The sequence below is a fragment of the Pelobates fuscus genome, chromosome 9, assembly GCF_036172605.1.
Source record: "Pelobates fuscus isolate aPelFus1 chromosome 9, aPelFus1.pri, whole genome shotgun sequence".
Lineage (NCBI taxonomy): Eukaryota > Metazoa > Chordata > Amphibia > Anura > Pelobatidae > Pelobates > Pelobates fuscus.
This window is the reverse complement of record NC_086325.1, coordinates 141,655,099-141,676,339: the sequence shown is the minus strand read 5'-3', so window position 1 is coordinate 141,676,339 and position 21,241 is coordinate 141,655,099. Positions and strand designations below refer to the sequence as shown.

The window sequence follows — 21,241 nt, the reverse complement described above, 5'->3', positions numbered from 1 at the left end:
TTGCCGCGCATGCGCATTAAGTCTCCCCTGCTGGCTGACGTCGGCGGGGGAGGAGAGTAAGCGGAGCCTGACCCAGTGCCGAGGGACATTGGCGCTGGAATCCAGTAAGTCACTGAAGGGGTTTTAACCCCTTCAGCAACATGGGATGGTGAGTGGGAGGGAGAGGGGCACTGCAGGGTCCCTTTAAGCTGAAGCAAGCAAGGTGAATGTTAGTGTAGGAACCACCTAAGAAGTTTGCCTTGACGTGGCAGGTGGGCTTACATCTAATGTCTATTGGAGTGGAACTAAAAACATCCATTTATATAAATATGCACAGGGATTTGGAATAGTGTCCAAGTAACTTTTTCTCTTTGGTGTTATTGAATGAATGACACGTTGTCCAACTCATAGAAACATAAGTAACACCCTCTTCCCTCCCCCAAATAAAATACAAAATTCTCAGTTATTGTGCATCAATTACATTTTTGATTGATAGAATATGTAAAGATTTAGCAGGGCAGAGGGATACATGTTTGCAAACTGGCTTTTGCACGAAAGACAAACAGTTGCTGTAGTTCTGCGTCTGCTTAGGAGATATAGTTTGGGGACATTCAGCAGTAGTATCCCCAGGAGCCAAGCAAGATCTGCAGACCTACAACATCCATTTCTGAGAGGATCACAGATGATGCCACCCAGGGGAGGTGAGGGCTTGGTAGAAGGGTGCAATATCACTGGAAGGTACAAAGTAAATTACAGGATGCTGTATATAACTCACGTACAGCAAACAATCCCCAATGCTTGTGTCAATTTAGTAAACATATGTTTTTTTCAAAAAACATGCATTTGGCATTGTGAGAAGAGAAAATACTATTTTTTTTATTTTTCAGGATGCTTTGACAAATAAAATGCATTCCATAAGCAGCTAGTGTGTGTTATAATTTGCATTCACCTTGTCACTTGTCCACGATTTTCAGTTTAGTGAGTAACTCTGTTTATCTTATAATAGAAGTGTATTAACGTACTATTCCAGTAAGAGAAAAAAAAAAAATCAGGCTGCAATACTGTTTTTTTTTCTACATACTAAATACGCTAATACTAAGATCTGATATATGCGTGTTGTAATTTACTTTATTATTGGGTGTGACAAAGAAAAGTTCTGCGCTGCTGACATACAGTAACAGCGTTATGTTAACGTGTCAGACTAATCTGGACTTTATGAAAGTGATAAGTCAAATTACCAAAGCAATGTTTTATCAAATCGTATTGGCTGCAAGCACAGTAACAAGACAAAAGCTAATTTTAGTTCCATGTTTGGTCTAGTGATAAAATGATTTGCTGCAGTATGGTTTAGTGAGGAAGTGCTTTGGTACAGCATGAGTGACAGTAGTAGGAGTTCTAGTGCAAAATTAAGGATCTGTATAATACACCATAGCTGCCCAAGGTGTCAATTTTTATTATGATTTCCAATTTGGATTTTAGTGATTTTGTTAGTTCCGCACAATTCCTGGTTTAGTGTAAACGAGAATGTAAAAGTGTTGCAGTGCATCAGCGAACTGATAGATAGTAAATTAAAAAAATGTTCCTACCTTTAAATTGAAAAATAATCTCTCGAAATGTTGAAGACTTGGAGAGTGGATTGTAGATACCACACCGTCGTTTGTAACACACTTGATTGTAGTAAGAAAGGCTGGAATAATTCCCAGGTGACTCCAAACTCCTAGTAAACAGTTCCCATGGCTACTGATGCCTCTTTCAACTGCCTACACATTTACCCAAGCCATCAAACGACCTAGATGGTAAAAAAGAATGAATGTAAACCACACCTCTGCCAGATTCCGATCTCTTTGCCAAATGGTTTATTAACTAAACAGCGATTTGTGGCTAAATGACAACAAAAAAAATACAATTACGCCAAAGTCACAGATATAGATCTTCTGGCTCTCAATGGAAGAAGTGACTGACGGACGGAGGACTTGTAGTAAGTTGTCAAACTGTTAGCAAGCGGTTTAATTACTAACTGAGGGGTTATCAAGAACACTCCTGGCACTATAACCACTACAGTGACTACAGGAGTGCTCTGGCACTGTCGCACAATACAGTGACAAACAGTTTTCGCACTGTTTGACACCTTAGCCGGATCTGCAGTCCCATCAGGACTGGCTGGGAACATTAGCTGAGCAGTCTCATTGAATAAGGGTGGCCACAAATAGGCTTTACACTACAGAGATACCAAGTTAACCTGCTAAAAAAACAAAAACATCAAATGCAGCTCATGTGCTAAGGGCGCCCAAAGAATGTAGGTAAATTGTCAAATTCCACTTAAATGGTTTGACATCTTACTGTGGGATGGCGCCAGGCCACTTCTTTCACCATAACCACTACAGCAGGCTGTAAGTGGTTATGGTGCTTGCAGTGTTCCTTTAGTGTGGTTCTGTTGCTTCGTAGTATTTCATAAAGATATATTTCTGAAATACTAAATGCAGACTGCACCCCACGGCCACCAAAGCCGGAGATGTCACCTTCAAGGGGATTTGGCTAAATCTTCAAAGACTCAAAAGTGACAGATCTGCTTTCATATAATGGGGTTTAAATTACTAAACTGGCAGAATTATTCCCAATTGTGTTATGTAAACTGACAATAATTCAAAATGAATTTAAAATTCTTTAAATAAAATAAATTTTAAAAAAAACATGAAATTCACACAGTTCGTCCTTTGAAGAATAACAATGTGAGAATTGTGTAGATTGGACAAAGAATTGTACATTTTACCCTAACACAGCCCACATTGCAAAGAGAAGTTCGCCAGTGTGTGTCTGAAATGTCCCAATCCCTCTGTGAATTCCGTGTAAAACCACATTTAGTGAGCAGACCCCATGGCTCTCTAGCCCACTGAGCTTGCAATCTATGGGGGTTTAAGCTGACATTATAAGAGAGCGCCCCCTGCAGTCTGCCTGTATTGCCTCTCTTACCTCAATCACCGTTGCAGACTCCCCCATAAAACTACCCCCCCCAAAACCCTCACAAGTCGCCCCTCTTAGCGAACCCTGACTAACTTCCGGGAAGCCGTTACCCGGCATCTGATTGGTGGGTTTAAACAGGGCTTCTTCCAGTCCTGCTCTGTGATTGGTCAAACGAGACAGCGTACGGCGTGAGTGCTGAGGGAGATTGCCATGGCAACTGCTGGACAACCGACAAGGGATTAAGGGGGAGAGGGGGCCGGGGGAGTGTCACGTGATGATGGAAGCTGTTGGCCACTGTCGCGGGGACAAAATGGCAGCCAGAATAAAAGATGGCGGTTTACTACTAGTGTCAGGGCATTGGACGCTGCAGGAATGATTCAGTGGAAATACATTCCGTCCAGACATTTCAGATAGACAAGGAGGGACACTTTAGGTGTAGTGGTGTGGTCAGGGGGGAGGGCTGTCCTGGCACAGTGTAGGTGATTTACTAATAAAAATATAAACAGCTAAAGTTTAAAGGGACACTGTAGGCACCCAGACCACTTCAGCTCAATACAGGCTTCCTCAAACTCCAGCCCTCCAGATATTGCTGAACTACAACTCCCAGAATTCTATGAATGACATAGGCTGAGAATCATGGGAGTTGTAGTTCAGCAACATCTGGAGGGCCGGAGTTTGAGGAAAACTGCAGCTTAGCACTTAATGCTGCAATGTTAAATATTGCCGTTCCAGAGAAACTGCAATGTTAACATATCAGCTCTAAGTCTGCCCTCAGTGACTGTCTCCCAGGCAGCCACTACAGTAGGCATAGGCAACCTTCGGCACTCCAGATGTTTTGAACTACAACTCCCACGATGCTTTGTCAGCATTATGGGTGTAAGAGCAGTATGGGAGATGGGAGATGTAGTCCATAACATCTCCGTTTCGATGCAGGAAACTCACTAGTGACTAGTGAGTTTCGTGCATCGAAACGGACCTTTTGTCCGGTATCTGACGCTGGACGACCTCAAGCTCAGCATGAGGACCTCCAGTGTCAGATTTTTTCCCAATAGGAAAGCATTGATTAAAAATATAAACAGCTAAAATTCTATGGGGAAATCCTAATGCAGGCGTGGCCATCGGACTGTGGGTGGAGCTGGACCCAGGGCTGAGTGACATTGGCGCTGGATTCAGGTAAGTGACGGTTTTAACCCCTTCTGCGCAGAGGGAAGGGGGCACCTTAGAAACCTATAGTGCCAGGAAAATGGCTTTGTTTTCTTGGCACTATAGAATCCCTTTAATTTAGAACAGAAATCAGACTGTGTATTTTATTTTCCCAGACAGTTCTAAACACATTTATTGTAGTTTAAAGACCCATTACTGGAAGCATTATTGCTGTTGAGCTCTGTTATACATTCAGACACACCCACAATATGGATCTGCTAGAAAAGAAGGTGATACCGGAGAAACTGACGGAAGCCAAGCACAGAGAGATGGACACAGGTTTCTTCAGGAAGGAAGAGATTCTTTATTCGGTTCACCGATCGGGACTCAGAGGGACTAATGTCACCAAAATACAACAAGTTCTGAGCCCCGGACAATAGTGCAGGCTCCTTATATAGGCATATAACTCCTCCCATATTAAGCTCCACCCGCACATTCTCTTGACCAATTAATACAAATAAGAATTAACTTCCTGCTTGACCGCATGGCCTGTCCAGCACAATGGAGGAGGGGAATACTACATCCTGTATTCTTGCACATGCTCCGTACACTACTGATCGTATCTTGCCACGTGCAACTAACTGATCGATACGTCAGCATATGCACGTACACATGCCACGTGGTAATCTCGGCCTACTAAATTTATTTTTACCGAGATTCCACCACATTCCCCCCTTTGATGCCTCTTGATATTTCACAATTACTTGAGGCATCACTTAACCTTGGTTTGCATACACCGCAAGTTACCATGAACCAGACCAGACTTATCTATGATGTGAATCTTCAACACTCATCTTCCTGCATTGGTTCTCCCTGATCTAGAGCCTTATATTTATAAATTGCCATTATCTGTGCAGCTGCCTTCCTCTCTGCTATATTTTCTATCAGGCTTTGCACAGACCTAACTACTAAGGGTATAAGACATGGCAGGAGTAGACACAACATTAAAATCAGTAGGACTCCACCTACCAATGCCTTAAGCCCTCCAAACTGCTCATACCAGCTACCAAACCAACTACTTGGATTGTACCCTTTCCATACCTGAGTAGGCACATGTGCCAGTTTAGCCATATGGCTAGTAAGCTCAGCTATTGCTTGCCCTTCGTCATCTATTTGAAGACAGCAATTGCTCAGGTTAAACTTTCCACATACACCTCCCTCTACTGCCAATAGGTAATCCAAGGCTAATCTATTTTGGTATACTGCTGTCCTCATCCTGGTATTATGCTTCGCTAGAAGATTGAGCGCTTGTGAGGTCTCATTAGTAATAATCTCAACCACCGCCTGTAATCTTATAATACGGTTGAGCATATAAATTGGGGTTCTATAACCAAAGGTACCGTCCTCTGCCCACGTGGCTGGCCCATAGTAATCTATAATACGCTGGGGAGGCCATTCATCATCTTCCCAGGCGCCTATCTCTATGGGTCCCCTTTTCTTCCTATGATTCACATCATACACTTTAACACCTAAAGTCTCACCCCTGTTTCGATAGGTAACAAGAAGAAGGATGGTTTGAGCATATCCAACACACATGCCCCTTCCCAGTCCTGTGGCAACTCCGAATAGGCTTTCTTACCACAGATCCAGTACAAATTTGCTGGGGCTCTCCAACTAGATGTGATGGATAAATCAAACCATACGTCCTTTAAATTGGCATATCTTGCAAACGGGTTAGATGGTTCTGAGACATTTGAAGCCGACCACCAAGTTGTATTCTTTGTATCATCATCATAAGCTTTCTGCCCTAGACAAGTTAATTCTCCTACAGAAGTATTATACATCATTCCTTTCCTCGCTATGCAAACATAACCTATGATGGAGGTCTTTAATCTCCACTCAGATTTACCTCTAACACTCATATGATAATCGGCTTGTGAAGATATTAATTGGTCAACTGCCTCAGAACCAGACATTACCTCCTTTGCTTCCCAAGGCCATTGGTCTCCCATGTTAGTACCTCCACACACATAGCAGTTGGTAACATTAAGACTACCGGCAATACTTTCAGCTAAATCAATGAACAGGTTTTTAGCATTATGGGGGATCTTATTATCTATACTCATTTCTTCATAGAAGGAATGGTATACCTGATGAGTCTGGGAGGATACCGTATCAGTCTCTATCCCTATAAACAATACTGTCCCAGGGTCTAAACCCGTCCCGTATATTTGAAACCCAAATAAATTACCATATTTATCTAAGAACTTGTCGGGGTTATTTATAAGTATATGGACTGGATTGCATTCCATAGACTTACAGTATGGATTGGTAGGCAACTTAGTCACAATCATGTCCTTGTCTGCTGTCTGTCCCCAAGTTGCCCACCCCACACAAGACCAATATGGGCAAAAGTTATAATCTCTATTTGGGCATCTAGGACTCACATACTTATTTTTACTACTGGGACAAATATATTTATCGTTAGACCCATACGTTCTCTCCCATCTAAGATCCCCACATACATTCCACGGCTTTCTACCACTTGATATCGCCTTACACGCATCAAATAGCAGAACACCTGAAGAATATACGGATTCTAATACCGTTTTGTTAATTAGGGTCCCCTGAGGATCTCCATTCCTGAGAGTCAACCAAATTGTACGGGGTTGATACTCTGGACTGAAGCACTTAGGTTCTCCTACTCCTAAATGGCACACACTATATTCTATATTTAAGTATCTACATCTTGATACATCTCCTTTACACTCGTATTGCGAATGCCAAATTAGGGTCTGGGAAATATGGTTACCTGTTCTTGTAGTCTTAATGCATACCTCACAGCTAGGAGTGTCGGTACCTCTACCTTCCTGAATATAAAAATACACATATAAAAACATTATCAGAAACACATCTTTCGTCGTCATCCTCAGTCTTCGTCCGTGCGATGGCACCTCAGCTTCCAGGATGTAAGGGCTGCAGGGAATGGAGTTCTGCTCGTCTTCACAGGGGTCTCTTCGAGACTTTTCCTGACTTATACACTACACGTCGGTGAGCGGACAGGCTTTATTATGGCCTTCTCACTCACTTACCAATCTCTGAAACAATAAAATTTGTAATCCACAAGGTTCCTCGTCACTCCGACTGAGTCGTGCACTTTAACCGGATCTTGCAGGGATTCTCTGGATCTGCTGTAGCTTGCCAAGAATCGACTGCTGCTGGTTTAACCCTGGAGTGATGTATCCACGGAGTCACTTCGGCCACTTTTATCGCTGTAGGGGTAGACAAAAGAACAACATAAGGACCTCTCCACTTGGGCCCTAACGGTACATTATTCCACTCTTTAATCCACACTTGGTCTCCTGGGTGGTAACTATGAACTGGGGGATAAATATTCACAGGTAATCTATCTTGTACCCATTTCTGTACCTCCTCCATAGTCTTACCCAACTCTACAACCTGCTGCCGGGTAATTCCTTCTCCCAACTGACTCAAATCCCCCCTTAAGTTACCAAGTACGGGAGGTGGTCGCCCATATATGATTTCAAAAGGAGAGAGGCCCAACCTTCTGGTAGGTGTACTACGGATTCGCAATAGAGCTATGGGCAAGAGAACGTTCCACTTAAGTTGGGTTTCCTGACACATTTTAGCCAACTGGTTCTTAATAGTTCTATTCATTCTCTCTACCTTACCAGAACTCTGGGGTCTATATGCCGTATGAAGCCTCCACTTTATACCAAGCATATGAGTCAGTTGTTGTAGGCACTGATGAACAAAAGCTGGACCATTGTCCGATCCTATAGAGCAGGGTAGTCCATATCGGGGTATTATTTCTCGTAGCAGGAATCTCACAACTTCTCCTGCTTTCTCTGTACGAGTAGGACATGCTTCTACCCAGCCTGAATAGGTGCACACAACTACCAGTAGGTAGCGATGTCCACCAGATTTAGGCATTACTGTATAGTCAATTTGTAGATCGGACATGGGGAGTCCCCCCATAAACTGGACTCCTGGTGGCTTTACTGGTCCTTGCCTTGTATTATTTTTAGCACACGTTACACATCTTCGTACAATGGCCTGAGTCAAGTTGGACAATCTTGGTATGTAGAAATGTTTTCTGAGAGATTCTTCTGTACTCTCTCTCCCAGAATGTGTCCCGTTGTGATAGTTTTGGACAATTTCTACCGCTAGTGATGCTGGAATAACTATTCTCCCATCTTCTAACTGATACCATTTGTTCTCCAAATACTTTCCAGGTTCAGTTTTTAACCACTCCTCTTCTTGAGCTGTATAAACTGGAGTCCATTGAGACAGTGGAGTTGGTATAAGAGCAGCTATATGCTCCACATATTCCTGTCTTCTCTTACACTTCCTCTGTTACCATTACTCCCTCTATTACCATTACTCCCTCCGGGGCCTCCTCTACCTCTCGCTCTGCCTCTAAAGTTTCCATAACCTGCCCTGGGTGGGTCTCTCTCGTACTGCTCTCTTTGCGGACACTCGCTTCTCCAATGCCCTTCTTCTCTGCAATACGCGCACTGATTCCTACTCAAGGGCTCCCTATTCCACCTACTATCGCCTCTATCTGGGCCCGTCTATCTACGCCTGCGATCGCTACCGCTAGCATATCAGCCTTTTTACGCATCTTGCGCTCTTCCTCTTTCTTACTTTCTGACTCCCTATTCATGTACACCTTATTCGCTACCTCCATTAGTTGGGTGATGGACATTCCTGCAAACCCTTCTAACTTTTGTAGCTTGCGCTTAATATCTCCGTAAGCTTGGCTGACAACGGCGGAGTTTACCATTCGGGAATTATCAGCGTCTTCCGGATTAAAGGGGGTATACAAGCGGTATGCCTCCAATAATCGGTCATAAAAGACACTGGGCGCTTCATCACTTTTCTGAATCACCTCAACTGTCTTCGACATATTAATGGCTTTCTTCCCTCCGGCTTTCATGCCAGCAATTATAGCGTCTCTATAGGCTTTTAGTTGAACCATATCTGCGCCATTAACATTCCAGTCGGGATCGGTATTAGGATAATGTGTTGCGGCCCATGCTGCTGGATTGGCTTGATTTAAAGCACGGGCTTCATCCTCTAGCGCTTTAATGGCCGCTTGGTTAATCCTAGTCCTTTCCTCATTATTGAACAATGTCATTAATAACTGCTGGCAATCAGCCCATGTCGGATTATGTGTCTGAACTATCGAGGTGAACAGATCGGTCATAGCTTGTGGTTTCTCAGTGTACGAGGAATTGTGGGTCTTCCAATTCAAGAGATCGGTAGTCGTGAACGGGACATATACGAAGACTGGGTCAGCATATACCATTTTTTTTTTTTAAAATTTGTATTTTATTGAGGTTTTGCATCAAAGAATACAACTAATGCAGAGTATGTCATGGAGGCAAGCGTTATTCTGTGCCTCGTCTATAAGTCATTCATTTTAAAGTTCTGCTGTACATTCGTACATGACACATGGGTTGCCTTCTGATGGGTCTTGTTATAGTCTGGTGTGTGTCCTCGTCTCTTGTGGGTTATTTTGTGTTATCTATGTTGTGTAGTCTCGTGTAGTCATGGTGCTAGGCGTCTGGTCTATGTGGTGCTGTGTCTCGTATTGTGTCTTATGTTATGTCTTAGGGGCGAAGTGGCCTGGGGTACTTGCCGATTCGTCCCGGTGTGAGGCCGTCTCCCTCCCTTTTTATGTGAGTCTTGTGTGGTCTATAGGTCGTGTTGCCTGATATGGGGTCAGTCAAGTGGCGGGTCAGTCCTTGTTTCAGGGCATCTCTGCTCGCAGGCTCTCATTCTCTCCTTGTCGATACTCTCAGGGTCAGGCCCCAGTGCTTTGTGGTTCTTCGCCCGGTAGGTTTATGGCCTTCCAGAACGCCGTGGGATCTTCTCCGGGCGATAGTGTAAGAGTCTCGCTCCCTCTTTGGGTATTCAGCGTTCCGTCTGCTCCCCAGCGGTACCGGACCTCTGCCTCTCTCAGTTTCTTGGCTACTGGAGCCAGTTGTCTCCTTGCCGCTAGTACTTCGAAGGGAAGATCTCCATAGATTGTCACGCAGCAGCCCTCGAGCCGGAATGACTTTATCTCCCTGGACCTGTTGAGGATAGCGGCTCTCACTGTTATGTCTCTGGAGATAACTATTGTGTCTCTCGGGGCCCCTTGGGGCGCTGTTGCCGCTTTCCGTACTCGGAACGCCGAGACCACCATCCCTTTGGTATCTTTGTTCTTTAGGCCCATCGAGGCCACCAGTCTCTGTGTGAAGGGTAGCAGAGCATCGTCGCTCACCGTTTCTGGTATGCCCCGCATGCGGACATTCTTGCGTCTGTGGCGGGATTCCAGTGCGGTCACCGACCGAGTAAGTCTCTGCACTTTGGAGGCTAGGTCCTCCATTTGGTTGTGGGTGTCCTGCATCTGGTGTTCCCGTTTTGTCTCTTTGTTTTCAATTTCGGAGATCCTCTTGCGGAGGTCCCCTATGTCTGCTTGGGCCTCTTTCAGGTCCGATTTCCAGACTTGCCTTATTTCTTGCAGGAGGTGTTTCATATCTCCCTTAGTCATTGGGGATGAGTCCTCCTCGGAATCCGTTTCTGGGTAATCTTCTCCTGGTTCGGGTGAAGAGGATGTGTCTCCCTCTTCTTGGGATGCGTCTGAGGCCTCCATTTCTGCCCGGGCCGCGGGCGCCATTTTGGCGGGAGCCGCGGTTGCGGCTGCAGGTCTCTCAAAGGAGAGCCTGATGTCTGGCATTTTCGGTGTCGCTGGAGGCTGGTATTTTTTATTTTTTCGTCCCATGGCAGTCTCTGTTGGAGGGTGGGTAAGTTTGTCGCTTGTGGGGCTTCAATATTTCTGGGGATTCGCAATATTTAAGTTTCTTCCTCGGAGCTCCAGAGATTTGCGTCCACTCTGTTGCTCGGTTAGCCACGCCCCCCCAGCATATACCATTTGACCTGCGGCATCGAGATAGGCTGACCCAGGATCCAGACGAAGAGGCATCTGGTAATGTTTGGGTCGTTGGGTACCGGTCAGTTGTCTGGTTAGTATAGGGCTACGTGGAGGGGCGTCGGTTAGAGGTTCCGGTCGGGGGGTGGTAAGACATGAGGATGTAGAAGCTTGATTTTGGGGAAGGTCGGTGAATAGAATATTCCAAGCCGAGCTAGAAGAAGCTTGACCGGAAGTTTGAAGTGGCGCCAAATCAGGATAATCGGATCTAACGGGGGTTGGTTCCGGAAGGGGAGGTTTAGTATGACGGGGGGTGGATTCTGCACTGGAGGAGGAAGCGGAAGCGGATGGGGGCAATGGGGGAAGGGGTGTAGAACTTCCTGTACTCGTATCACTTCCTTCTAAAGGGAAGTAAGGGGGCGGCAAAGGGATCTCGGACTCAGGGGGCATGTCCAAACAAGTCCTGGCCACCATGAGGCGACATTGCTCCTCGTGGCATATCCGAATACATCTTGGCGAGTCGTTTACGGCCTGTCTCCAACAATCAATATATGGAAACTGTCCGTAAAGTTCAGGCCTACCTGATACAGCGACGTGTACACGCTGTACCAGAGTTGGATCCAAACTGCCACGTGGCGGCCATGCCGCAACCAAAGTAGGCCACTCCCTAGTGCACAAAGTGACCAAACGTACAGGGGACATTTTAACCCCAAAATCACATGTTGTAAATCCCTTTTTAAAATTCTTTACCATACAACCTAAGGGATCCAAAATCGTCGACTCCGACGCGCCCATACTTATCAATGGAGCGTCATTGACAACGAATACTATGCACACGTTCTATTCAACAGTGTCACGTTTAAACATTTGTTATGAAGGAACACAACTGCAGATTTCTTATAGTTCGAATATTTATTAGAAAGTAATTGGTATTGACTTTAATTCCAATTTACAGGTACTGTAGCATTAAGTAATAAACGATAACTGAAGTCCACAATTATATGCACTGTAGCTTTAAGGAGTAAACGATAACTTAAGTCCACAATTATATGCACTGTAGCTTTAAGGAGTAAACGATAACTGAAGTCCACAATTATATGCACTGTAGCTTTAAGGAGTAAACGATAACTGAAGTCCACAATTATATGCACTGTAGCTTTAAGGAGTAAACGGTAACTGAAGCAGCAAGAGTCCTTTAATAGTAATAATTAATTAGGTGATAAGAAGTCACAATTAACTGTTCCATAAGCTTTAACTGAAGTAAGATAGATGCAGCTAACTGAGACAAGTATGCGTTGAAGTTAGCTGTAACGGTTGGCTTTAACGAAGGACTTTGGAGACAGGAAATAACAGTTTGAGATGTAACGCTTATCACAGAGGTTTTACTTAGCTTCCGGCACATAGAACACTGGTTCCCGAGATTTCCTCAGAGGCGGTTTATCCTGCATGGATAGAGATCAGCTTTAGCCGTAGATGAGGAAGGTGAAGGGAACTTGAAGTCTTCCAGTCCGGTCCTGTAACAGCAGGCTTTCACAACGATGTTGCAGCCGGTTCGTGAGTACGGAACGTAGTTCATCAATCCAGCGTCGATCAGCTGGTGCGGTCAGATTAAATAGGGAGACCGGGTGATGAAGAGGTGTGGCTAAGCTCCGTGGAACCAGGAAGTAAGGGGATATCATAATTAAGGCATGACAGTATCCCCTCCTTAATGAGCAACCTCTGGGTGCTATTGACTTGGCTTAGAAGGGTAGCGTTTGTGAAACTTGGAAACTAATTTGTCAGCATGAACGTCAGAGGAGTTTTCCCATGTATCTTCATCAACTCCATATCCTTTCCATCTGATGAGGTATTGTAAGGAGCCACGATGGATCCTTGAATCCAGTATACTTTGAATCTCGTATTCTTCTTCACCCTGGACCAGTATGGGGTCAGGAGAAGTAGTGACATTCCTTTGGAAAGGGTCAGGATGATGAGGCTTCAGCAAGGACACATGAAAAACAGGATGTAGCTTTAACGTCGGTGGAAGTTTCAATTTAACAACATTACGGTTGATAATCGATAGTATTGGAAAAGGACCAAGAAAAAGAGAACTTAACTTCTTTGATGGACGGTTTGTAGAAATGTTCTTTGAGGAAAGCCAGACAAGATCACCGATTTGATAAGAAGGTGAAGGTTGTCTTTTTGTATCAAAAAACTTCTTTTGAGTGGAGGAGGCCAATTCAAGATTCTCATGCAATTTCTTGAATAAAGAGGACATATGAGAGATTTGATTCGAATCGGAGAGATTAGATGAAGAACTTGTCTGAGCAGGAAATGAGGAAGGATGAAATCCATAATTGGATAGAAATGGAGTCATTTTGCTGCTGGTATGAAAAGAGTTATTGTATGCAAATTCTGCCATAGGTAACCAAGTTATCCAATCGTCTTGTAAGTGAGAGCAATAACATCGTAGATATTGTTCTAAGCATTGGTTGACTCTTTCAGTTTGTCCATCTGTTTGAGGATGATATGCAGATGATAGTTTACGTTGGATATGAAGAGTGGCACATAAAGCAGTCCAGAATTTGGAGGTAAATTGAGTTCCTCGGTCTGAAATGATTTCGTCTGGCAGTCCGTGAAGTTTAACTATGTTGTCAAGAAATGTTTTCGAAAGTTCAGAGGATGAAGGTAACTTCTTTAAAGGAATGAAATGAGACATTTTCGTGAAGCGGTCTACTACCACTAAAATGGTAGTGTGATGATGAGAAGGAGGTAATTCGACCAAGAAATCCATAGAGATGGATTGCCAAGGTCGTTCAGGAATTGGTAAATTCAATAATTGACCAAATGGTTGATGATGGACATGTTTTGATCTTTGGCATACAGAACAAGATTTGACATAAGATTCAATAGTTTGGTCTTGACGAGGCCACCAATAGTATCTTTTGGACAATTCAAGGGTCTTCTTTATACCTGGATGACCTGCCAGAGGAGAATCATGAATAAATTCGAGTACTTTAATTCTGAAGGATGGAGGCACGTAAATCCGGTCTTTGAAATAGTAGAGACCGTTTTTCTTAGATAATTTAAATGATTTAGGAAGTTCGAGAGCATCTTCACTGAGATCTTTAATGTCGTCAATAAGAGAAGATAAGATTCCAATGACTTTAGGCGAAGGAGGTTCAATTTTAGTGTCTTTATGGATCCTGGAAAGGGCATCAGCCTTTTTGTTTCTAGACCCAGGTCTAAAGACGATTTGGAAGTTGAACCGGGAAAAAAAGAGATTCCATCTTACTTGTCGAGCAGACAGTGTTTTATTGGAGTGAAGATATTCGAGATTTTTATGGTCAGTATAAATGATTAAAGAATTCTGAGCGCCTTCAAGAAGGTGTCTCCAGGTTTCTAAAGCCACTTTGATACTTAGTAATTCTTTTTCTCCTGTCGGATAATTCTTTTCAGCAGGAGATAATGATCGTGAGAAGAAGGCGACAGGATGAAGAGGGTCTTGAGGAGTTTTGTGTTGAGAGAGGACAGCTCCAATTGCAAATTCCGAAGCATCCGTTTCAAGGACATAAAGATATGAAGGATTTGGAAGTTGAAGAATAGGAGCTGTTGTAAACCTTCTCTTTAATTCAGTGAAGGCAGTTTGAGCCTTCTCGTTCCAATTGAAGGGATGTTTTTTACTGTTAAGTTGATTGAGTGGGTGAACTATCTCAGAGTAGTTTTTAATAAATTTTCTGTAGAAGTTGGCGAATCCTAGAAATCGCTGTAATTCTTTTACTGTAGAGGGAACAGGCCAGTTGATGATACAATCGACTTTTGCATTGTCCATACCTATTGAATGAGGGGAGATGACATAACCTAAGAAGGTTATTTCTTTGACATGAAAAAGACATTTTTCAGGTTTAGCGAATAATTTGTGAGTTCTGAGTCTTGATAACACCCATCTGACATGTTTTCTATGTTCCTCAGGAGTGTTGGAGTATATGAGAATATCATCTAAATAAATGATGACACAGACGTCCAATAGGTCTCTAAAGATATCATTTCTGAAGTGTTGAAAAGTTGCAGGGGCGTTGCAGAGGCCAAAAGGCATCACCAGATATTCAAAGAGGCCATACCTTGTTCGGAAAGCAGTCTTCCATTCATCATTAGCCTTTATCCTGACGAGATTATATGCCCCGCGAAGGTCAAGCTTTGTATAGATGGTAGCAGTTTTCAATCGTTCAACTAGTTCATTGATGAGAGGAAGAGGATAACGATTTTTAACTGTTATTTTATTTAAAGCTCTGTAGTCATGATAGGACGAATAGTCTGGTCTTTGTTTCTTACAAAAAACATACTTGAGGCAGCAGGTGAACTAGAGGGTCTAATAAACCCTTTCCGTAGATTTTCATCTAGATATTCCTTGAGAATTTGTAGTTCAGCCTCAGAGAGAGGGTAGATGTGCCCAAATGGTACTGGGGCACCAGGTATGAGGTCTATAGGACAATCGTAGGCACGATGAGGCGGGAGCGTTTCAGCTTCTTTTTTACTGAAGACATCTGAAAAGTCTGAATAACAAGAGGGTATGGTTGGTTCTTTAGAGATTTGAAGAATAGGAATTTGTTGTAAACATGTTTCCTTACAATAATGTGAGTTAAAGGTGATAGAGAAAGGAGACCAAGAAATTTGAGGGTTGTGGTTCCTTAACCAGTTGATCCCTATTATAACGGGATAGAGAGGTGACGGAATAACATCAAATACTAGAAATTCAGTATGTATGTGATTTGTGGTTACCTTTAGAGGGATGAAAGGTTTGCGGTCTTTAGAATGTAAAAGGGCTTTTTCTGCCTTTCTTTCTCTTAATCTTCTGTCAATGCTGATTGATAATTGAATTAGAGCGTTCAAAGTAGTAGGAAGTTCTGTTCTAGATAGTTCGTCCTTTACAGCTTCAGATAACCCAATTCGAAATTGGTTGCGCAATGTGATGTCATTCCATTGCGTTTCTACAGCCCATCTTTTGAATTCAGCAATATAATCTTCAACGGGTCTATTTCTTTGCTGTAGTGTTCTGATTGTTAAATCAGCTGTAGCTTGTTTGTTAGGATCTTCATAGAGGAGAGACATGGCTTCAAAAAATTCATCCAGTGAATCTAAGATGGGGTCATCGTTTTCCAGAAAGGAATGGGCCCATGACATAGGTTCACCTCTTAGAAAGGAGATAACCGAACAAACTTTAGTTCTTTCTGTAGGGTAGGATCGAGGTTTCAAAGCAATTAACAATTTGCAGGAGTTGAGGAACTCCCTGTATTTTGAACAATCTCCAGAGAATATTTCAGGGTTACACACAGCAGGATCACTAACCGAGTGCAGAGTAGTATGAGGAGTATGAGTTTGTAAATCTCTGACATAGGCGAAAAGTCTTTCGTGAGTAACTTGCAGTTCTTGCACACCTTGGGCTAGTGTATCAACTCTTTGATTCAGCGTAGTTATAGTAGAATCGAAATCTGCTGGATCCATTACAAGGGCTGGATTAATCTGTCACGTTTAAACATTTGTTATGAAGGAACACAACTGCAGATTTCTTATAGTTCGAATATTTATTAGAAAGTAATTGGTATTGACTTTAATTCCAATTTACAGGTACTGTAGCATTAAGTAATAAACGATAACTGAAGTCCACAATTATATGCACTGTAGCTTTAAGGAGTAAACGATAACTGAAGTCCACAATTATATGCACTGTAGCTTTAAGGAGTAAACGATAACTGAAGTCCACAATTATATGCACTGTAGCTTTAAGGAGTAAACGATAACTGAAGTCCACAATTATATGCACTGTAGCTTTAAGGAGTAAACGGTAACTGAAGCAGCAAGAGTCCTTTAGTAGTAATAATTAATTAGGTGATAAGAAGTCACAATTAACTGTTCCATAGGCTTTAACTGAAGTAAGATAGATGCAGCTAACTGAGACAAGTATGCGTTGAAGTTAGCTGTAACGGTTGGCTTTAACGAAGGACTTTGGAGACAGGAAATAACAGTTTGAGATGTAACGCTTATCACAGAGGTTTTACTTAGCTTCCGGCACATAGAACACTGGTTCCCGAGATTTCCTCAGAGGCGGTTTATCCTGCATGGATAGAGATCAGCTTTAGCCGTAGATGAGGAAGGTGAAGGGAACTTGAAGTCTTCCAGTCCGGTCCGGTAACAGCAGGCTTTCACAACGATGTTGCAGCCGGTTCGTGAGTACGGAACGTAGTTCATTAATCCAGCGTCGATCAGCTGGTGCGGTCAGATTAAATAGGGAGACCGGGTGATGAAGAGGTGTGGCTAAGCTCCGTGGAACCAGGAAGTAAGGGGATATCATAATTAAGGCATGACAAACAGTCACACCCGTTTCTTCCGGCAACAGCACCACGTGGTACAGCTACCAAGTGAAACGTACACAATAACACAATAAACACTCAGGGAATTCCCGTACACACACAGCTGTTACACCAGTCACTAAATAATCAATATTATGCCCTTTGGCGAAACTATACAGTCACCCACGCTATAATTCTCTATATATGAATTACCCGTCTATAACACACCCCAGTAACATCGTCTTTTACAAACAGCGGTTACAGTACGGTTAGCATAGGTCAAAGCACAATTTAAGGTCACAATACAATTATTAGTGGTTATGGTGTTAAACATGCAATAGACAACAATGATTAGTACTTATATACAGTGTCAGTAAATATACAGGGTTATGGTACCGTGCACTATAATACAGCAACACACTATTAACACTCTCGCTAGACGGCTGAGCTCGCGCTATCTAACAAGATATACACTTTAGTAACAATCTTTAACACATATACAATCCCAACTAAACTATTGGCCAGTACCTTGATGGACTACCTAAAACTATCTACATCCGTTTTGGTTAGCCACACTGCCCAAGCACCACATATAGCGAACTAGAGGGCGGAATTTACAACAGAACCCTTTTAGTCTTTCTACTCTATCAATAGTCTAGTGGGTTCCAAATTTACACGCCTTCCCACTTAGCCAAGATAGGTTGAGATCTAGCAAACGATAATGTACATCAGAGTCTGCTTAGTCTCCCGGTCCCTCCGACCTAGCGAACAAATTGTACACCCTAGAACGTTAGTCTAGACAAGACACCGGTGTCCGGCTAGGGCTATTTACACCAGAACCCCGCCTGACTCCAAACCAAATCAAACGGTCTTACTAAAGAGCGTTCGATTGAGCGGTGCGCCTTCGCTCCTTCCCTCCGACAGAGGGGGCAGATTCCATACACAGATTTAAACCCCTTATGGGCCTACCGCACAATCGGTATACCCCTAGTGGGTCCGCCGTCTAAAACAGCGGTCGTCTTACCTCCTCGTTCCTGAACCTGAGTTCACACTCATCGACGGGGACATCCCAGCACTTACTACGTAGAGGCCGATGATCTCCTGGACAACAGACCAGTGGCGCAGAGACAAAGGGAGGTCCATGCAGAAGTTCAGGGGTGCAGCCGTAGAGAACGTGGGCAAAGATAGACCATCTCACGCCTCTGCCTCTCAGCTACCGTTGAACGATGAGCTTCCCGGCCAATGCACCAAATGATACCGGAGAAACTGACGGAAGCCAAGCACAGAGAGATGGACACCGGTTTCTTCAGGAAGGAAGAGATTTTTTATTCGGTTCACCGATCGGGACTCAGAGGGACTAATGTCACCAAAATACAACAAGTTCTGAGCCCCGGACAATAGTGCAGGCTCCTTATATAGGCATATAACTCCTCCCATATTAAGCTCCACCCGCACATTCTCTTGACCAATTAATACAAATAAGAATTAACTTCCTGCTTGACCGCATGGCCTGTCCAGCACAATGGAGGAGGGGAATACTACATCCTGTATTCTTGCACATGCTCCGTACACTACTGATCGTATCTTGCCTCGTGCAACCAACTGATCGATACGTCAGCATATGCACGTACACATGCCACGTGGTAATCTCGGCCTACTAAATTTATTTTTACCGAGATTCCACCACAAAGGGACAATAGGATAGAAAAGAGGGGCCTGGGCAGGGAGAGCAGTGATCCTACCGGCAATTATTGGCCACTCCGGCAGTCCCAGAGAAAGGGAGGGAGGCTGGATGGACATTTAACCCCTTAAGGACACATGACATGTGTGACATGTCATGATTCCCTTTTATTCCAGAAGTTTGGTCCTTAAGGGGTAAATAAATAAAAAATAATGTGTGTGAGTATGAATGTGTCTATGAGTGTGTATATAGGCCCGGACTAGCAAACTTGGCAAATGCCTGATGGGCCGCAACGGCCAAGAGCTGAGGCTGACAGGGGAGTTGAGAGTATTTTCCTGCCCGCCCATTCACATTGGAGTATGGGTGCACGAATTGCTCGTGAAGGTGAGTCCTGTGCTTCTCCAGGAACCGTAAGTTTTTGTTTTATTTCTGTGCGGACTGAGTGGCTGACGGAGCTCAGAGAAGAGGTCACAGAGAGGCCTTCATGACGTCACCACGTAGTCATCTGCCTTTGTGCGGCTCCTTACTTCCTTCAGCACCATCTGTAGCTGGTCTACATTGCAGCCCTTCCATACACACAAACCTACAAACAAGCAAACCCACAGATGCAATGTTTGCAGCCTTACACGCACAAATCAGAAACAGCATCCCTCCACACAGGTAAGCTCACAAGCAGCCTCCAAAGACACACACATAACACCATCCTCCAGCATTGTCCTCTGGTGTCTCACTTATTGAGACACCAGAAACAAGTATCCCTCCAATCATAGTGCAGGCGTGTCATTAAATTCACTTGCACAGTGCTTAACAAACACATTGGAATTTCCCCATGTGAGAGCTCTTCAGCAGGACTCCGCAGACATGCTGCCATTGAAGATCATTAGACTAACTTTGAGGGGTGTGCATTTCATTGTTATGATGTGACAAGCAGCCTCTCTGACCTCACTCCTCCTATTGGGCTGCTCTGACTTTAAAGAGATACTATAGTCACCAAAACAACTACAGCTTAAATGAGCACTATAGTGCCAGGAAAACAAACTCTTTTTCCTGGCACTATAGGGTCATAAGTGCCCCCCCCCCCCCACCACCACCACCATCAGGGCCCCCCTCCTGCTGGGCTGAATGGGTTAAAACCCCTTCAGCCACTTGCCTTTCTCCTGTGCCAGGCTCCCTCTGTGCTGGGGAACTCTCCACACCCTGCCACCGTCAGCTCCGCATGCGCGGCAAGAGCTGCGCACGCAGTCAAACAGCCCATTTGAAAGCATTACTCAATGCTTTCCTATGGACGTCCAGCGTCTTCTCACTGTGATTTTCACAGTGAGAATCGCAGAAGCTGCCTCTAGTGACTGTCAATGAGACAGCCACTAGAGGCTGGATTAACCCTCAGTGAAACACAGCAGTTTCTCTCAAACTGCTATGTTTTCAGCTGCAAGGTTAAAACCAGAGGGACCTGGCACCCAGACCACTTCATTGAGCTGAAGTGGTCTGGGTGCCTATAGTGGTCCTTTAATGTAGTTGTGTCTGGTGTGTATAGTCCACCCATGCAGGTTTTTTAATGTAAACACTGCCTTTGCAGAGAAAAGACCGTATTTACATTACAGCCTAGAAACAGCTCTAGTGGCCATTCCTCAGACTTTCACTAGAGGTGCTTCCTGGGGCAGTGCTGCACAGACATTCAGAGTCTTGACGCTCTGCATGGAGGTGCTGAACTTTCCCCATAGAGATGCATTGGTTATGAGGAGATGCGGATTGGCAAGGGCTGTGTTGTTTAGCTTTGCCCCCCCCCCCCTTGGCTGAGATCATCAGAATATACAATCTCAGCCAATCCAACTCTTTCCTATGGGAAAGCATTGTGATGATTTAAGTCAAGGAGGCAGGGAGGGGGCAGATGAAGAAGAAAAAAAAAAAAAAAGGCAAATAAAGCAAATTACCTTTCTAACACGAGGTAAGGGAGTCCAACCACCTAAACGGTGGTTTTATAACTATAGTGTCAGGAATACATGTGTGTTCTTGACATTATAGTGCGCCTTTAAATGCCCAGGCCAAATTTCTTTGCCAGTTCCACCCTGTATGTATGTATGTCCATAATTCCCTGATTTGGAATCCATAACTATGGCAATCCCACATAAGGATTGCAAATAAGAGTTACCGGCATCTATTAAAAAGATGCGATTCTCTTCCCCCCCCCCCCCCTCCCAATTAACATTGAAA

General features: G+C 43.9%; 2 protein-coding genes across 5 annotated transcripts in view; one reads left to right on the top strand and one right to left on the bottom strand.

The window, feature by feature from the left end:
* The window catches only part of ODF2 (outer dense fiber of sperm tails 2), a 32,321-nt gene extending 29,228 nt beyond the window's left edge, over window positions 1-3,093 (bottom strand). For 2 of the 4 annotated variants that reach the window (XM_063431418.1, XM_063431421.1), the window contains exons 1-2: window positions 3,034-3,093; window positions 1,566-1,768 (exon numbers count right to left, since the gene is read on the bottom strand). The gene's annotated coding sequence lies outside the window, so the exon portion shown is untranslated. Of the gene's footprint in view, window positions 1-1,565; window positions 1,902-2,949; window positions 2,977-3,033 lie in introns of those variants that run through there. The other 2 variants (XM_063431419.1, XM_063431420.1) reach the window with 2 other exon arrangements.
* Window positions 1-21,241, top strand: part of ZER1 (zyg-11 related cell cycle regulator) — a 491,045-nt gene that overhangs the window by 354,831 nt on the left and 114,973 nt on the right. The window lies entirely within an intron of this gene.